This window comes from Alexandromys fortis, unplaced genomic scaffold (assembly GCF_014885135.2).
Source record: "Alexandromys fortis isolate MF-2015 unplaced genomic scaffold, M_Fortis_MF-2015_v1.1 scaffold_53, whole genome shotgun sequence".
Classification (NCBI taxonomy): Eukaryota; Metazoa; Chordata; class Mammalia; order Rodentia; family Cricetidae; genus Alexandromys; species Alexandromys fortis.
The window spans coordinates 8,677,335-8,686,439 of record NW_026067939.1 but is presented as its reverse complement, the minus strand read 5'-3'; the positions used below and the strand labels follow the sequence as shown (position 1 = coordinate 8,686,439).

General features: G+C 37.7%; 1 long non-coding RNA gene and 1 other non-coding gene across 2 annotated transcripts in view; one reads left to right on the top strand and one right to left on the bottom strand.

The window, feature by feature from the left end:
* LOC126504897 (uncharacterized) overlaps positions 1-9,105 on the top strand; it is a 153,042-nt gene that overhangs the window by 126,142 nt on the left and 17,795 nt on the right. The gene's annotated exons all lie outside the window — the stretch shown is intronic.
* On the bottom strand, positions 6,573-6,691 carry LOC126504948 (5S ribosomal RNA). Its single transcript, XR_007592760.1, has one exon. It is a non-coding gene; the product is annotated as a 5S ribosomal RNA (ribosomal RNA).

Here is a 9,105-nt window from a genome sequence, read left to right as displayed (position 1 = left end):
TAGATGCTGAAAAAGCATTTGACAAAATTCAACATCTTTTTATGATAAAGGTCTTGGAGAGATTAGGGATACAAGGGTCATACCTAAATATAATAAAAGCTATTTACAGCAAGCCTACAGCTAACATCAAATTAAACGAAGAGAAACTCAAAGCCATCCCACTAAACTCAGGAACACAACAAGGCTGTCCACTCTCGCCATACCTCTTCAATATAGAGCTTGAAGTTCTAGCAATAGCAATAAGACATCATAAGGGGATCAAGGTGATTAGAACTGGAAAGGAAGAAGTTAAACTTTCGTTATTTGCAGATGATATGATAGTGTACATAAGCAACCCCAAAAACTCCACCAAAGAATTTCTACAGCTGATAAACACCTTTAGTAATGTGGCAGGATACAATATCAATTCCAAAAAATCAGTTGCCCTCCTATACACAAAGGATACGGAAGCAGAGAGGGAAACCAGAGAAGCATCACCTTTTAGGATAGCCACAAATATCATAAAATACTTTGGGGTAACTCTAACCAAGGAAGTGAAAGATCTATTTGACAAGAACTTTAAGTCTTTGAAGAAAGAAATATAAGAGGATACCAGAAAATGAAAGGATCTTCCTTGCTCTTGGATTGGGAGGATCAACATAGTAAAACTGACAATTCTACCAAAGGCAATTTATAGATTCAATGCAATCCCCATCAAGGTCCCATCAAAATTCTTCACAGATCTTGAGAGGACAATAATCAACTTTATATGAAAAAATAAAAAAAAAAAAACCCAGGATAGCCAAAACAATCTTATACAATAAAGAAACTTCTGGAGGCATTACCATCCATGACTTCAAAACTCTATTACATGACTTCGAACTCTATTACAGAGGGAAATGGGAGGTGGGGAGGAGGCAGAAATTTTTTCAATAAAAAAAACCTTGATGATAAACATGGAAAAAAAAGAAAATATTGGTAGGTATTTCACTAGAGAAATGATGTGGGATTACTAACCATGTGACAACTCATTCATTGTCATTAAACATGATCACCTGTATAATTCACAAATAAACTGCTAAGTGATTATCATCAAATCCTTAAGAGACTAAATATTTTAAAATATATGTTAGTAGCAGTAGTATTTGGTAGCAATCACTAATAGGAACAAATTTCCTGTTGAATTTGAATTAGATGATAACCTGGATATTAATCATAAAGCAATAATAACAAGAACTCTAAATAAAAGCTATTGGCATATGCAAAACTCAGGGATTTTACAGTGTGAATTTTTTGAAACAGTTTCTCTGAATAGCTTTGGTGCCTTGAAACTATACTTTTTGACTAGACTCGCCTTAAACTTAAAGAGATCCACCTGTCTCTACCTCCCAAGTTCTGGGATTAAAGGCCCACACCACCACACCTGACTATTTCTTGTAAGATAGTAAACAGTTCCGGGTGTGGTACCACGTGTGTTTAATCCCAGGGCTGTGGGGCTGAGGAAGACTGATTTTTATGAATTCTAGGCCAGCCTGGTTATAGGACAGAGTTAGTTCCAGGACAATCAGAAACCCTTGTCTCAAAAAAAAAAATAGAGAATAAACAGTGATGTTTTGAATGAATAATTAAAAAGCTGAGGAGTCCATATAAGTTCAAATATTAGTAAACAAAATTAGTGTTACTGCTAAACTAAATTTACTCTCTGGGTCACAGTGAGTAAATACTAATGAATCTATGATAAATGATTAGAAACAAGAAATAAAAACCATCTAGAGAACAAAAAAACACCAGGATAACCAAAACAATCCTATACAATAAAAGTACTTCTGGAGACATTATCCCTAACTTCAAACTCTATTACAGAGCTACAGTATTGAAAACAGCTTCGTACTGGCATAAAAACAGAGAAGTTGACCTATGGAATCGAATAGAAGACCCTGACTTTAACCCACAAACCTATAAACACCTGATTTTCGACAAGGGCACTAAAAGTATAAAAAGGAAGAAAGAAAGCATCTTCAACAAATGGTGCTGGCATAACTGGGTGTCAACCTGTAGAATGAAAATAGATCCATATCTATCACCATGCACAAAACTCAAGTCCAAAAGGATTAAAGACCTCAATATCAATCTGAACACACTGAACCTGATAGAAGAGAAAGTGGGAAGTACTCTACAACAAGTGGGCACAGGAGATCACTTCCTACGTATAACCCCAGTAGCACAGACATTAAGGGCAACATTGAATAAATGGGACCTCCTGAAACTGAGAAGCTTCTGTAAAGCAAAGGACACTCTCATTAAGACAAAAAGGCTACCTACTGACTGGGAGAAGATCTTCACCAATCCCACAACAGACAAAGGTCTGATCTCCAAAAATATATAAAGAACTCAAGAAACTAGACTTTAAAATGCTAATTAACCCAATTAAAAAAAAAAACGGGGCACTGAACTGAACAGACACAGATCCAAAAAGATGAATTTGGTATGTATTCACTTATAAGTGGATTCTAGACATAAATAAAGGTCAATGAGCCTATAATTCGTCATCCTAGAGAAGCTAAATAAGAAGGTGAACCCAAAGAAAAACATATAGTTATCCTTCTGGATATTGGAAGTAGACTAGATTGCCAGGCAAAAATTGGGATCTTGGGGATGGGGATGGGGTGGGGGTAAGGGGAGATGGGGAGATAGGGAGAAAAAAGTGAGGAGGGGAGGATGGGGAGACCCTGGGGTAATGGGATGGTTGGGATAAAGGAAGGGTGGATATGGGAGCAGGGAAGAAGATATCTTAAATATGGTAGCCATTTTGGGGTTGGCAAGAGACTTGACTTTAGAGGGGTTCCCAGGTATCCATAGAGATGTCCCCAGCTAGTTCCTTGGGCAGCTGAGGAGAGGGAGCCTGAAATGGCCCTTTCCTATAGCCATACTGATGAATATCTTGCATATCACCATAGAAGCTTCATCTGGCGATGGAATGGGGATGGAGACAGAGACCCACATTGGAGCCTGGAATGAGCTCCCAAGGCCCAGATGAGGAGCTGAAGTGGGGTGAACATGAGTAAGGAAGTCGGGACTGCAAGGGGTGCACCCACCCACTGAGACTGTGGGGCTGATCTGATGGGAGCTCACCAAGGCCAGCTTGACTGGAACTGAAAAAGCATGGGATCAAACCGGACTCCCTGAACGTGGGGGACAATGAGGGATGACTGAGAAGCCAAGGACAATGGCACTGAGTTTTGATCCTGCTGCATGTACTGGCTTTGGGGGGCCTGGTCTATTTGGATGCGCACCTTCCTGGACTTGGATGGAGGGGGGAGGACCTTGGACTTCCCAAGGGTCAGGGAGCCCTGACTGATCTTTGGACTGGAGAGAGAGGGGGAGNAGGAGTAAGGGGAGGGGGAGGGAAGTGGAAGGTGGGGAGGAGGTGGAAATTTTTAATAAATAATAATAATAAAAGAAATGTGAAAAAAAGAGTGAGTGAAGGTCAAATCAAAAAAATTCAAAAACTTTTATGTTTTACATATTTTTATTTCATGTGCATTGGTATTTTGCCTGCATGTATGTCTATGTAAAGGTACTGGATCCCCTGGAACTGGAGTTACAGACAGTTATAAGCTGCCATCTAGGGACTACAAATTGAACACTTTACTTTTCTGAAAATACATTTGACTTTAAATTTTTGCATTTTCAGCAATTTTAAGAGTAAATTCTATATCATGAAATTGTGTGTATGTAAGAAAGAGAGGAAGTAGAATGAGCTAAAGAGGGGGTAAAGATAGATAAATGGGAAGAAAGATAGATATAACAAAAATAATGTATTCATGTGATTCTGGAGGCTGACACCTTTTAACATTTGTATTCTGCAAACTGGAGGTCATATAAAACACAGGAGATTTCAGATCCAAGTAAAACCAATGTTTCAGTCTGACTGAAAAAAAGAAACATGACCAATGTTAGTTTATGGTAGTTGGGCAAGAGGTGTTGTGTTGGCTATTCTTGATCGTCAACTTGACTATATTTGGAATTAACTAAAACCCCCAAATGGGGCATACCTGTGAGGGATTATGCTTAATTTGAAGTAGAAGATCCACTTCTAATCTACAGTTTTGCAGGGAAAAGACACAACTTTATTCCAGTTCTTTTGAAGTGGGAAGACATACCACCAATATGGGCCACACCTTGTGTTGGAAGCCTATGTGAGAATATGGAAGAAGGAAAATTGTACTGTTTACCTGTTTGCTTATGCCTCTCTAGCAAATTAATTTCTTCACTGACATTAGAGCCTGCTCTTTTGGATTCTAGCAAATACTGTTGACTAAAAACCAGCTGAGACATCCAGCTTCATTCTCTGAAGAACTACTGGATTCTTGGACCTCCCTCTCATAAGGAACCATTGTTGGATTAGCTAGCCACAGCCTTTAAGTCATCCTAATATGCCCATTCCATATATTTAGAGAAAGTCATGTTCTCTATGTTCTGCTCTTCTAAAAAATGTTGACTAACACAGATTTCCTCTCTACCTTGCATTTTGGTGAGCCTTTTTGTTTTAAGCAAACTGTTAACTTACAATATAAGGACAACTCATGGTAGAAAGGGAAAACTTCTTTAGTTAGACAATCTTTATAAATATTCCTCTAATAAAAAATACTCTCAACAGACACATCTGGAAGTAAATCAGACCAAGCATCAGGGACATTGTTGACACAAGTAAGCTGACAGGTACTATTTACCATCATCCCTCTGTGACAGGTACCTCCACACTGTACACTCCAAAATGAAGAAAAAAAAAACACTCTGAATAAAATGGAGCACTGGACTGAGCTCCCAAGGTCCTGTTGAAGAGCAGAAGGAGGGAGAATTTGAGCAAGGAAGTCAGGACCGCAAGGCGTTGGTCCACCCACTGAAACAGTGTGCCTGATCTAATGGGAGCTCACCAAAGCCAGCTGGATTGGGACTGAAGGAGCATGTAATCAAACTGAATGTGGTTGACAATGGGGAAGCCAATGATAATGGCACTGAGATCTTTCCTGCATGTACTGACTTTTTGGGACCCTAGTCTGTTTGGATGCCACCTTCCTAGGCCTTGATGGAGTGGGGGAGGGCCTTGGATTTCCCACATGGCAGGGTACCCTGTCTTCTCTTACGACTGGAGGAGAAGGAGGGAGGGTGAGTGGGAGAGCAGGAGGGAAATGGGAAGAGGGGAGGAAGTGGAAATTTTGAATGGTGTTATTTATAAAGCAATAAAAAAGAATTAAAGAACCAAAAATAGAAAAAAAAAGGAAAAGAAAAATGGTCCATTCAATGACACTTCTTCTGACAATATACAGATAATTTTGAATTAGACCGCTGAGTTTGATTATCCAACAACAGTTAGCCATTATATTTGGTACCTTTCTATTAAATAACTAACTAGTCAAATTATTTATTAGACTACTAAGCAGAATTACACTGATGTATTTAAATTAAAGATATATTCTGATACTCGAAATAATTCTTGATTTTGAGCCATACCATGCCTGCTGTGTTATAAACCACCAATGCTCAGTTTAGGTGGCAAACTAGAAGCCATTCAAGTGACAATGAACATACCTGTGCAGCACAACCCTGACCACGTAGGTTACTGCAGAAGTTGATTTTTGTTTTGGATGTGCCATGTCTGTGTAAGCACTTACTCCCTGTAGTTCATTTTCTAATTTAACTTGCTCCATGATTTGTATTAAGCTAACAGGTGCTCTCTTTCTCTACTTCTCATCACTTAATGCTTCTCTGATGTGTGTTGTGACAACCACTTTCTAGTCTTCAGAAATCCGATCTGTCACAAGTGCATTTAAAAACACCATTTGCAGCCTTCCCGCTTTCTGATATACTTACGACGAAGTCAGGGAAAGTACATGCTATGTGTTTCCAACACACAACATTTACATCTCTGAAAAACATCTCTGATAACACCCAAATGACACCAGAAGATTGTTTATGAAAGGAAATACATTTCTTCCCGTCTGACTTACACTTAAGCTTCACTAAAGATAGCATAATACTCTTTTGAGATAAAGACAATCCAGCAATAGTTAAGTGCAAAGTGGAAGCAGATTAGATGCTAGATCTGAATGCTCTGCCCTAGAATTTTTTAGCAAGGTGATTTTGAAAAACTGCTTTATATTTATTAATTATTTGTTTGCTCAGCTTCATGTCAGGGTTACAGGCTCCTTATTATGAGTGACTGGGAAATGCATACAGCCGATCATTTTGATTAGAAAAGATATTCAATGTGGCGTGTATTTTTCCTACAATATCTGTAAAGGGCCTTTTACCTGTGTTGAAGGGATAGTTAGTGTCAGATTATATGAATGCCTATAAGCTGTAAGTATTTAAAATGCTCCCTGATCTCTCATGTGTAATAATAATTATAGCAAAACACTAAGGAGATACCATCAGAGTTATTAAACTATAATATACCCATACATAAGTAATATCATATGGAGTTTTTGAGTAGGTAGAAGGTAATATTAGTCATGACAATTAGAACTCATCTAATTGAGAAACTGTGGTGATTTCTTTACATTATTTTTTTTTATTTTTATTTTTACAAAAGTCTACAGCACACGGTATTCCCAGGTGGTCTCCCATCCAAGTACTAACCAGGCCCGACCCTGCTTAGCTTCCGAGATCAGACGAGATCGGGCGCGTTCAGGGTGGTATGGCCGTAGACAACTGTGGTGATTTCTAATAATACTCTATTACTATTTCTTTATCCCTCAACGACAGGCTTATGAAGCAAATACTCATTGAAATAATTACATCATTTTGTTCTGCTAGTTTCCTGTGATCAAATACTAATGTATAATCATGAGGAATAAACACAATAAAATGGATTCACAGAAAACTCAATGTATTGAGATATTGCTTGAGATTTTAATGATAAAGAATGATAAAATAGGGGCTGGAGAGATGACTCAGTGGTTAAGAGCATTGCCTGCTCTTCCAAAGGTCCTGAGTTCAATTCCCAGCAACCACATGGTGGCTCACACCCATCTGTAATGGGGTCTGGTGCCCTCTTCTGGCCTGCAGGCATGCACACAGACAGAATATTGTATACATAATAAATAAATATTTTAAAAAAGAATGATAAAATATACATGGAATGTTCCATTAAATATGCAAGAGAAAGATGCACAATGTGATCTGTCTGAATTAAATATGTGAAAGCACTAGGAATGATATTTATGATATTTAAGCATCAGAGGACAGACCATGAGAAAAGAATATAGACAAGAGGTCTCGACTCTATCCAAATTTGTTCAAAATAATGTTCTTACAACCAGGATCCAATTTAGTTGGAATAATCTCAGAGTCCTTTCTTGGAAGGGTTAAGTTCTCTGTGTTCAGTGTCTTCTTTATTTAGTGCATTATTATCTTGTTCCTCCAGCCAGTTGTTTAGTCACCTACTTAGAATTTGAATTTTCAGCAATTTTTAATAATACTGTTATTTCAGAGCTTCAAATGCAATTTAAATTACAATTTTCACCACCATATCTTTTCAGCATCATAATGTGCTTAGTGACATTAAGAATATAATTGCTTTTCAGTGAAAATGCATGGTCTAATAAGTATGAAGATGGCTTTTTATGCTCTTTCATAAATAACCTTTAAACTGTATCTCACAATTACATTATAGATTTTTGCAAAACATTTTATGTATAAGGTGACTATGTACGAATGTGTGCATATTTTCATATATTTCCAGTACAAATCATTCAGTCAATAGCCAGCGAGGAACTTGATTCTGTCGGCATTCACACAAGTGAGCTTGCTCCCAACTGAAATTTGAAATGCGATTGTCATCCCAGCTTGCAGTGCCTATATAAGCTCATAAAAAGTCCTGGCCAGAGTCCTGCATCTATATTGCTGCATACTCCTGCCCCACAGGGAACATTTAAGGATGGCAAACACTGGTTAAACTCTATTTGGGAATCTTCTTTTATGAATTAAGAAATAACAAGTCCACAGACTGCAGAGTATACTCCTCAGACAAAATGTGTTTTATTTCGCCAAGTTTTATGGCGTCATTTGACTTTGAAGCTAAGAATTTATAAAATCTTGCATCTCAAACATAATTTTATTACCATTCTACTTAATATCTCTATAGCCAACGTATCAGCTTCTCATTAATTATAACTTAATTGATTTTCCTGAGATTAAAACATGTGTATATGTAAAATACCAAAATTACTGAGTGACTTTGTATGAATACACGTGTTCCACTTTATGTGGGTACACATTCCTGTGCAAGCATGTGTAGGCCAGAAGTTGACTTTGAATATTTTCCTCTATTACTCTACATCTTATTTTTTTTTTTAAGATAAAGTCTTATACTGAACTTAGAGTTGATTGTTTCTGATTGGCTGGCCACCAAACATGATCTATCCACCTCTATTACTGGCAGAGGGATTAGAGGTATGCACCGATGGGCCCAGATTTTTAAGTGGGTACTGGAGATTTTACCTCAGTTCCCGGCATTTTCACAGCAAGTACCGAACCTACTCAGGTGTCTTCCAGATTCTCGATATTTTAATAAGTTGTATAGTTAGTAGATGCAGAGTTCTCTGACTGTTATACAAGACTTTTTCCTGATTTCAAAAATTTATATATTTCTGCAGTAGTTTATGTGATGCCTTATTAATGTTACATGTTTATGTGTGTTGTTGCTAAACTTCCTGCCATACATGTAACTTGAATAACTATTTCCCTTTTCCAACACCCTTTCTTACTGATATGAAGGGGATGTGATTTAATTAAAAACTTCTTTATAGTAGGCATTTGAGGTAAATCTAGCTGTTTTATATTACAAAAAATAATTTTCAAAAGGTTATGAATGTTTCTTTAACACAATATAAATCACGTTATTAAGAAAATAGTACACATGAAATCTGCATTGAAAGCACCAAAGAAGTGAATTCACTTAACAAATTTCCTTGTAAGCCTGGCGGTGGTGGCGCACGCCTTTAATCCCAGCACTCGGGAGGCAGAGGCAGGCGGATCTCTGTGAGTTCGAGACCAGCCTGGTCTACAGAGCTAGTTCCAGGACAGGCTCCAAAGCCACAGAGAAACCCTGTCTCGAAAAAC